The sequence below is a fragment of the Haemaphysalis longicornis genome, unplaced genomic scaffold (assembly GCF_048455015.1).
Source record: "Haemaphysalis longicornis isolate Haplotype H1 unplaced genomic scaffold, Haemaphysalis longicornis Haplotype H1 scaffold_7, whole genome shotgun sequence".
Lineage (NCBI taxonomy): Eukaryota > Metazoa > Arthropoda > Arachnida > Ixodida > Ixodidae > Haemaphysalis > Haemaphysalis longicornis.
Window position 1 is genome coordinate 156,875,771 of NW_027526422.1, and position 7,691 is coordinate 156,883,461.

The window sequence follows — 7,691 nt, forward strand, 5'->3', positions numbered from 1 at the left end:
TTGGTTTAAAACTAAATTAGGTATATCATCCTATAGCCTTGAAAAACTAAACAGATGTCCGTATAAGAAGTTTGACTTTAATTACGGTGCCGCGCATATAGTGCAAACGCATTTACACACGTTGCCATTCTGCATAATAGAGGTCTAGTCACTCCAAAATTGAGGCACATTCCAAATTACCAGCTGCGGCTTAAATAAAAAACCACGGCATATTACCTGGTGATATAAACAGATTCCAAATGCGCGAACGCGAAACTCTTCAAAAGATATCAACTGCCATGTCGCGCGACTCTGAGGAGAGCGACAGCGCGGAGGCTAACACACAAGCTTTAGGAACTAAGAGCGCATGGGTGAATCCATTCGGGGTGCTGGAAGTGGAGTACTCTATATAGCAAGTCATACTGTTTCTAGCAGAGCTACCAATGTTAGTACGGCGCCAGTTCCTGAGCACAGCTTCCAGTGTTAAAATGACCTCACTCATACACCTCTTTAATCCGAGAATTTTGCGCGGGTACAGGCGCTCCTGGTACATCATGCAAGGTGTTGGTTTGCGGGAAAGATTGTCGGCAGCAAGGCGATCTGCTAATGGCAAGTCTAACGATACTCCTACTAAGAGGGGCACTTAAGGTACAAACGAGCACCGTAGCTTTTCACGTTGTGATTAGCATACAGCTGGAACAACCTGAGGGAGGTTTTGTCTAAGTGGGCGCTTCAGCCACTATGATTGCTACAAAGTTGAGATCATGCTGACTACGTGTCTAGAGGAATGTATTTCCTACAGCGCGTTTCTTGAAGTGAGTGGAGTTGAGGACTTGGGACCTGCCATGAAAATCCTTTCATCAGGTAAGACCAAGTAGATATTCGTCTGCCTAACATCACTCCTGCTGCTTCGGCTACAACTAGTACTATAGTTCTAGGGTAAGGCATAAAAGCAGTGCTGCGGAGCAAGTGAGCAAGTTTTCATCAATTACCTTCTTAATCGAAACGTCTCTTCACTAAAACACGAAAAGCAGAACTTCTAAGTGACTCGTTAGTAAAAAAGATCCAGGAACCAACAATGCTGTGTGGAGCAGTGGAGGTGCTCAGGTTCAAGAATCGCAAAAGCTTCCATAACATAACTCTGACTTTGAATATAAATATAAATAGCTGTCACTTGGAAGGCAGAGCAGCGAGTTTCTCCGTGAGAGGAATGATACACTCAATCCACTTGCCGGAAACCGCTCATGCTCTTATTTCCGAAAAAGCGGCCGGGAATGGCATCACAGCGATGTTCGAAAAAAAACTGAATGCTATTACGAATATTGGTCCAAGATATTATCGAACCCTTTGAACCTACTTATGTTCAGAAAAAGAAAGCTACGCCATTGGTTCTTCCTACTTTTCTTGCGGCCAAACATATAGTCTGAGAAATATGTGCGTGCTTGGTTTTGCACACGAAGTTTTTTTTTCTACACGGGACATTTCTCTTACACGGGACTTGTTATACCTCCTCATCACGAGTACATCTTACCGATTTCTGCTGGAGCCGTTACTGGAGGAAATGTTGTGGTATGGCGCCCGAAAACGCAGATGAAAACCGTTTACTTCCATTGGAACAAATTTACCCTTTATTGTAATATATTTACCGTCCCGTCTTTGTGATCGCTCATCATAAATGTAAACGTCATCCCTTCTACCGAAACCCGTGTTGCGATCCCTCATTCCTGCATCCCTCCGACTCGTATTTGTGTCTTCTAAACCTTGACATCCTCAGAAATGTCTTTGTTGAGCCCTCTTCTCGTTTGCTATCGCGGTGTGTTCCAATCGCTGCCGGTCTTGTCCGATTTACGCAAGGGAATGCGCTCATTACTATTCAGAATACGACTTCAGAACCAGTTCCGTTCTCTAAGGTTTGAACATTTGGATCTGTTAATGACGAAATTGCCCCCATTCTACCATCTTCCATAACTCTATAGTGCCCACCCAATTTGGTTTTTGCCCCTCCCCCCCCCCACCTCTTCCTGGTACTGCCATCGGCCCCGATCTCACTCCTTCTTAAAGAAAATCTCTTGGAGACGTGCTTTCTAAATACCAAGCTTCCTTCTACTCGTGCTCCCCCTCTCTTTCCCACATTTCGCAGAGCACTACATCGAAACGGATGGCCCCAACATCGTTGGGCGTCATCTATACTGTGTCTCTCCATTAGATAGAAAAAATTTACACCATCTTCCCACCAGGGGAACCATAGGTAAATGCAACGCATCGTGAGCTTTCAGTTGCGTTTCCGTTATATTGTTTCCATTTAGCGTGTCAATTTGTTGTTGTTTCTTTTATATTACGTGCGGTTGCGCCGACCATCGCGATAGCAGGCCTGTTAGTCTCCATTCAAATCATCGGTGGTCATCGATTGTCATCGGAGCGGCGGAACGACTGAGCGAAGCGGCGCAGTTACCGCGTTTATATGTACCGCGCGTTAACGATGAGGGGAAGGAGAGAGATCAGCGCATGCGCATGTGTTCGATGTTTAACCGAGCGCTAACGCGCGCTGACGCACAGCTGGCACGGCGACGGGAGCGAGCGCTAACACGCAGATAGCGCTGCTGTGAGAGCGGCGTTAGCGCGTACCTGGCGTGGTGAGAAGAATGGGGGAGGGCGCTGCGGTGAGAGCGGCGTTAGCGCGCAGCTGGCGCGGCAAGGAGAATGGGGGAGGGATGCGGACTACGGACGCCGGAAGTCGCCGGAGGGACAAGGCGAGGTAAAGAGATGCGTTGCATCTAAAATATTTAGGGCAATGTGGCCGACATGCTCATGTGCAGCATTATAGTCCCTGGGCAAGCCCGTGGTATTCGCCGGCCGTCTCTGTGGAGAAGAAGAATGGGTCAGTGCACTTCTACGTTGATTTCAGGGTTCTAAATTAAATTACTTGGAATGATGTCTACCCGATGCCTAGCGAGGGCCTCGATTCTGGCAGCCTTGATGCCTAGGTAGCATAACAGGGCTTCCCGCCAGTTAGCCGCTCATGACAGGTTGTAGACGTTCGTGTCACGCCCCGGGGGTTGAAAAGAAGGTCCCCTTCTCCCCGTGCAGTCAGAGTGGCGCTGGCTACCACCCTCAAGTGTCAGATACAGTTCTGGTAAATATAAATACCCCTGGAAGTGAAGCAGAACACAGTCGCCCAGATAGCCCAATTGGTAGGGCATTCGACATGTAATCGAAAGGCGTGGGTTCGGTCCCCACTCTGGGCGCGTGTTTTTCTTTCTTTCTTTCTTGCCTTCCGTCTTTCCTATATTAGGAATAATGTAACGTCATTACCCGTAATAAAAAAAAAGAAAGAAAGAGGAAAAAAACGTGTAACAACACCCCTATGCCTCATTTGGCGTTGTAGACTGCCGAATTATCTTTCCATATTTCTTCAACGAGCCCCTCACTTCCTAATTATATTATTCTGCGAAAGCCTAGCAAGGGCTTTGTTTCTGGCAGCCTTGATGCCTAGGTAGCATAAGAGGGCTTCCCGCCAGTTAGCCGCTCATGACAGGTTGTAGACGTTCGTGTCACGCCCCGGGGGTTGAAAAGAAGGTCCTCTTCTCCCCGAGCAGTCAGAGTGGCGCTGGCTACCACCCTCAAGTGTCAGATACAGTTCTGGTAAATATAAATACCCCTGAAAATGAAGGAGAACACAGTTGCCCAGATAGCCCAATTGGTAGGGTTTTCGTCTTGTAATATAAAGGCGTGGGTTCGGTCCCCACTCTGGGCGCGTGTTTTTCTTTCTTTCTTTCTTGCTTTCCGTCTTTCCTATTTTAGGAATAATGCAACGTCATTACCCGTGATAAAAAAAAAGAAAAAAACAAAAAAAAAGTTTAACAACACCCCTATGCCTCCTTTGGCGTTGTAGACTGCCGCCTTATTGATTGATTGATTGTGGGGTTTAACGCGCCGTCGCAACGCAGGCGATGAGGCGCGCCGTTGTGGAGGGCTCCGGATTAATTTTGACCACCTGGGGATCTTTATCGTGCGCCGAAATCTCGTACACACGGGCGTTTTTGCTTTTCGCCTCCATCAGAAAAGCGGCCGCCGCGGCCGGGAATCGAACCCGCGATCTCGTGCTCAGCAGCGCAACGCCTTAGCCACTGAGCCACCGCAGCGGGTGAGACTGCCGACTTATCTTTCGAAATTTATTTATATATATATACATATTTATATATATATAAATATATATATATATATATATATATATATATATATATATATATATATATATATATATATATATATAGAAATAAGGGTTGGCAGTCGAGAAAACCTCGGAAAGCAAAGGGGAGGATATGGTAGATCATTGAAACAGATTAAGAATTTGGAAAGAAAGAAAGAAAGTGAAGAAAAAATTCCCGCCAGGTGGGATCCGAACCCACGACCTCCAGAATACCGGCCTGGTGCGATAACCACTACGCTACCGGCGGGGCGATTTTCCCATTCACTTTCTCGGGTATTTATGTTAGGTATGTTTGTTTCCTGTGCTTGGGGGTGGTAGCCAGCGCCATTCGGACTAATCGGGGTGAAGGGGACCTTCTTTTTAACCCCCGGGTCGTGACTCGAGTGTCTACGACATGTCCAGAGTGGTCGACCAGCTTTGAACCCTCTTAAGCTCCCTTTGGCAACAAGACTGCCAGAACAGAGGCCCTCGCTATGCATGTAGCGAATCAGAATAGGAAATGAGGGGCTCGTTGAAAATAACACAGAAATAAGGGTATCGCACCAGACCGGTATTCTGGAGGTCGTGGGTTCGGATCCCACCTGGCGGGAATTTTTTCTTCACTTTCTTTCTTTCTTTCCAAATTCTTAATCTGTTTCAATGATCTACCACATCCTCCCCTTTGCTTTCCGAGGTTTTCTCGACTGCCAACCCTTATTTCTGTGTTATTTTCAACGAGCCCCTCATTTCCTATTCTGATTCGCTATATATATATATATTCGCTGTATATATATATATATATATATATATATATATATATATATATATATATATATATATATATATATATATATATATATATATATATATATATATTTTTATATATATATATGTGTATAAATATATATATATATATATATATATATAGATATATATATATATATATATAGTGGTTTGGGATAGGTGCGAGCCTGTGGAAGTAGCAAACGAATATATATACTTAGGCCAAATTGTGACCCCGGCTCCCAACCATTGGGCAGAGATATTTCGAACGATAAGAATGGGAAGGACTGCACTCGGCAGGAATTCTCAGCTAATAAATTTCAGCCTACCATGTTCCTTTACGAAGGAAGTGTATGACAGCTTTATCATACCGGTACTCACCTACGGGGCAGAAACTTTGAGGCTCAATACAGTGTTGAACTTATATTGAGAACGACTCAGTGCGCAACGGAATGGAAGATGATAGGTGTAACATTAAGGACATGAAGAGAGCAGAGTAAGTCAGTGAATAAAAGGCGTGTTAAGGACGTATTAGTAGAAATTAAAGCGAAGAAATTGACCTGGGCAGGGCTTGCAATGCGAAGGCAAGATAACTTTGGTCATAGAGGATAACAGAGTGTATCCCTAGAGAAGGCACGCGTTGCAGGGGGCTGCCCAACGTTAGATGGGTCGATGACATCAAGCAGTTTGCGGGGATAAATTGGTCGCAGTTAGCACAGGTTTGGGGTAAATAGAGAATAATTGTAGAGGCCTTTGCCCTGCAGTGGGCGTAGATAGGCTGGTGATGTTATGTATAATGTATGTAATATAATGTCACGTTCAATCTGTGGCATAACAGCATTATCAAGTAGGGTGGACACGCTAATCCCCCGCATGGGTACATGCAGTGTGATGGGGTACAGCTGAGGACGACGAAGGAGCGGGTGCTAGGTAGCGGCTCGTGTTCTTGGTTTTTGGTCGCGACATTGCTACCCACCAACCGTTGCTCTCTGTCTGTTTTACCTGGCACGTCAGGCACCTCGCAAATAAATACTTTGCCCCTGCGTCTTTGTGAAGACAGTTTCCCTGTGTCCCTATTTTAGAGGAGGCAACACCGGTGGAGGGTGTTCCCGATGCCCCGTACGCACCGGACGTTAGCCCCGAGAGTTCTTAGCCCATCCACACTCTGGTTCATCGGTGTAGCCGCCGGAAACTCGTCCTTCCTCCACAACAGGGCCCTCTCTTGGAGCCGGCACTAAAGAGGCTTGACTCCCAGCCAGAGGTAATGGTGCAGGCAATGCCTAATACGGTGACGTTTCAGCAGCCCCGCGAACCCATCCACTTCTATGGAGAGGCTTGCGAAGACGTTGAGGACTGGCTTGAACCGTTCGAGCGTGTGGCGGCATTCAGAGAGTGGAGTGCCACCCAAAAGATCCAACAAGTATTTTTCGCAGCTTGAGGAATGTGCAAGAACCTGGTTCGAAAATTGGGAAGCGAGCCTGGGCATTTGTGAGGCTTTTCGCAGGAAGTTGAAGGAAAATCTGCAAACTCTCACCACTGTGAACAAGCACAGCGTCTGGTGTTAGCACAAACTCAGAAACCTAACGATGGTGTGGGTATGTTCACAGAGGACATGGCCAGTCGGTTCAGGCAAGCCGATCAAGACATGGCAGAATGCAAAACATTACGCCATCAACCCCACCACCAGCCACCCGGCTATCACTGTGGCGAACCAGGGCACATTTATCGCCGGTGCCCCTACCGCGAAATTGGACTGCCTAGATTCTTAGCCCCGCTATTTGGCCGCAATTCTGGGAAAGATCGGTGACACTTTCTGGCTACCGCACCACTCCGTATATGGCGTTCGCCTTCTTCAGCTCTCCAAAGTTCGCCCAGCCGCCGTACTCCTGGAGCACCACCTGCCCGGCGGTCCGCAGCGCACCACGGGCAAACTAGATGACGCAACTTTGGGAGGCCAAATTGGCAGTAGTCGAAGCTCCGAAGACCTCCCTCCACCGCCGGCAGTTGGGGAACCTGCAGCCAAAAACTTCTACGTCGACGTAAATGCGCGAGCCGAACTCCTCGGACACGAAATGACCTAGTGGACACCGGGGCGGACTACTCGATAATTATTCGGCAACTCTCTGACGGGATCAGAATGGTCAAGACTCCATGGGATGGACCTCAGATTCGGACGGGCGGAGGCCACCTAATGACGCTTTGCCAGAAATGTACCGTGAGGTCTACATTGGCGACTCGGACTTCATCTGCACGTTCGTCGTCCTCCCAGAGTGGTGCAGAGACCTTATTATAAGTATTGACTTCTTGCGTGAGCATGATGCGGTAATCCACGTCTGCAAAGGCTTTGCGAGATTTTCTACAAAAGAGAACACACCAGAACTTACCAGGAGCCGCCCCCACACCTGCGAATTGTCGGCGACGAAGTTAGCCTACCACCAATGGCCTGCATGCTTATTTCCGTTAGGTGTGATGACCTAATATGCGGCCCAGGTATTGCCGAAGTCTTGAGTGCCCTTCTTCTTGACTACGGGATCTCCATCGCTGGGAGCCTGGAGACGCTAGCGTGAGGCGAACCGGAGGTCCTGCTAACAAATTTTTCAAATGAACGCCGACGAGTCGCCAAGGGAATTTGGTTGCCGTCTTCAAAGTCACGAAAACGTAATGGACTGCTTCGTTCTGCAGAGTCAAGCTGCAGCCTTGGTGTCAAATAAGCACGTAATAGACGTTAACCGTATGCTCC

The 7,691-nt window shown here is 47.4% G+C and overlaps 1 non-coding gene across 1 annotated transcript; it reads left to right on the forward strand.

Annotated features, from left to right (window-relative positions):
• Nucleotides 1-3,152: 3,152 nt before the first annotated feature.
• Trnat-ugu (transfer RNA threonine (anticodon UGU)) lies at nt 3,153-3,224 on the forward strand. Its single transcript has one exon. It is a non-coding gene; the product is annotated as a tRNA-Thr (tRNA).
• The last annotated feature ends 4,467 nt before the right edge of the window (nt 3,225-7,691 follow it).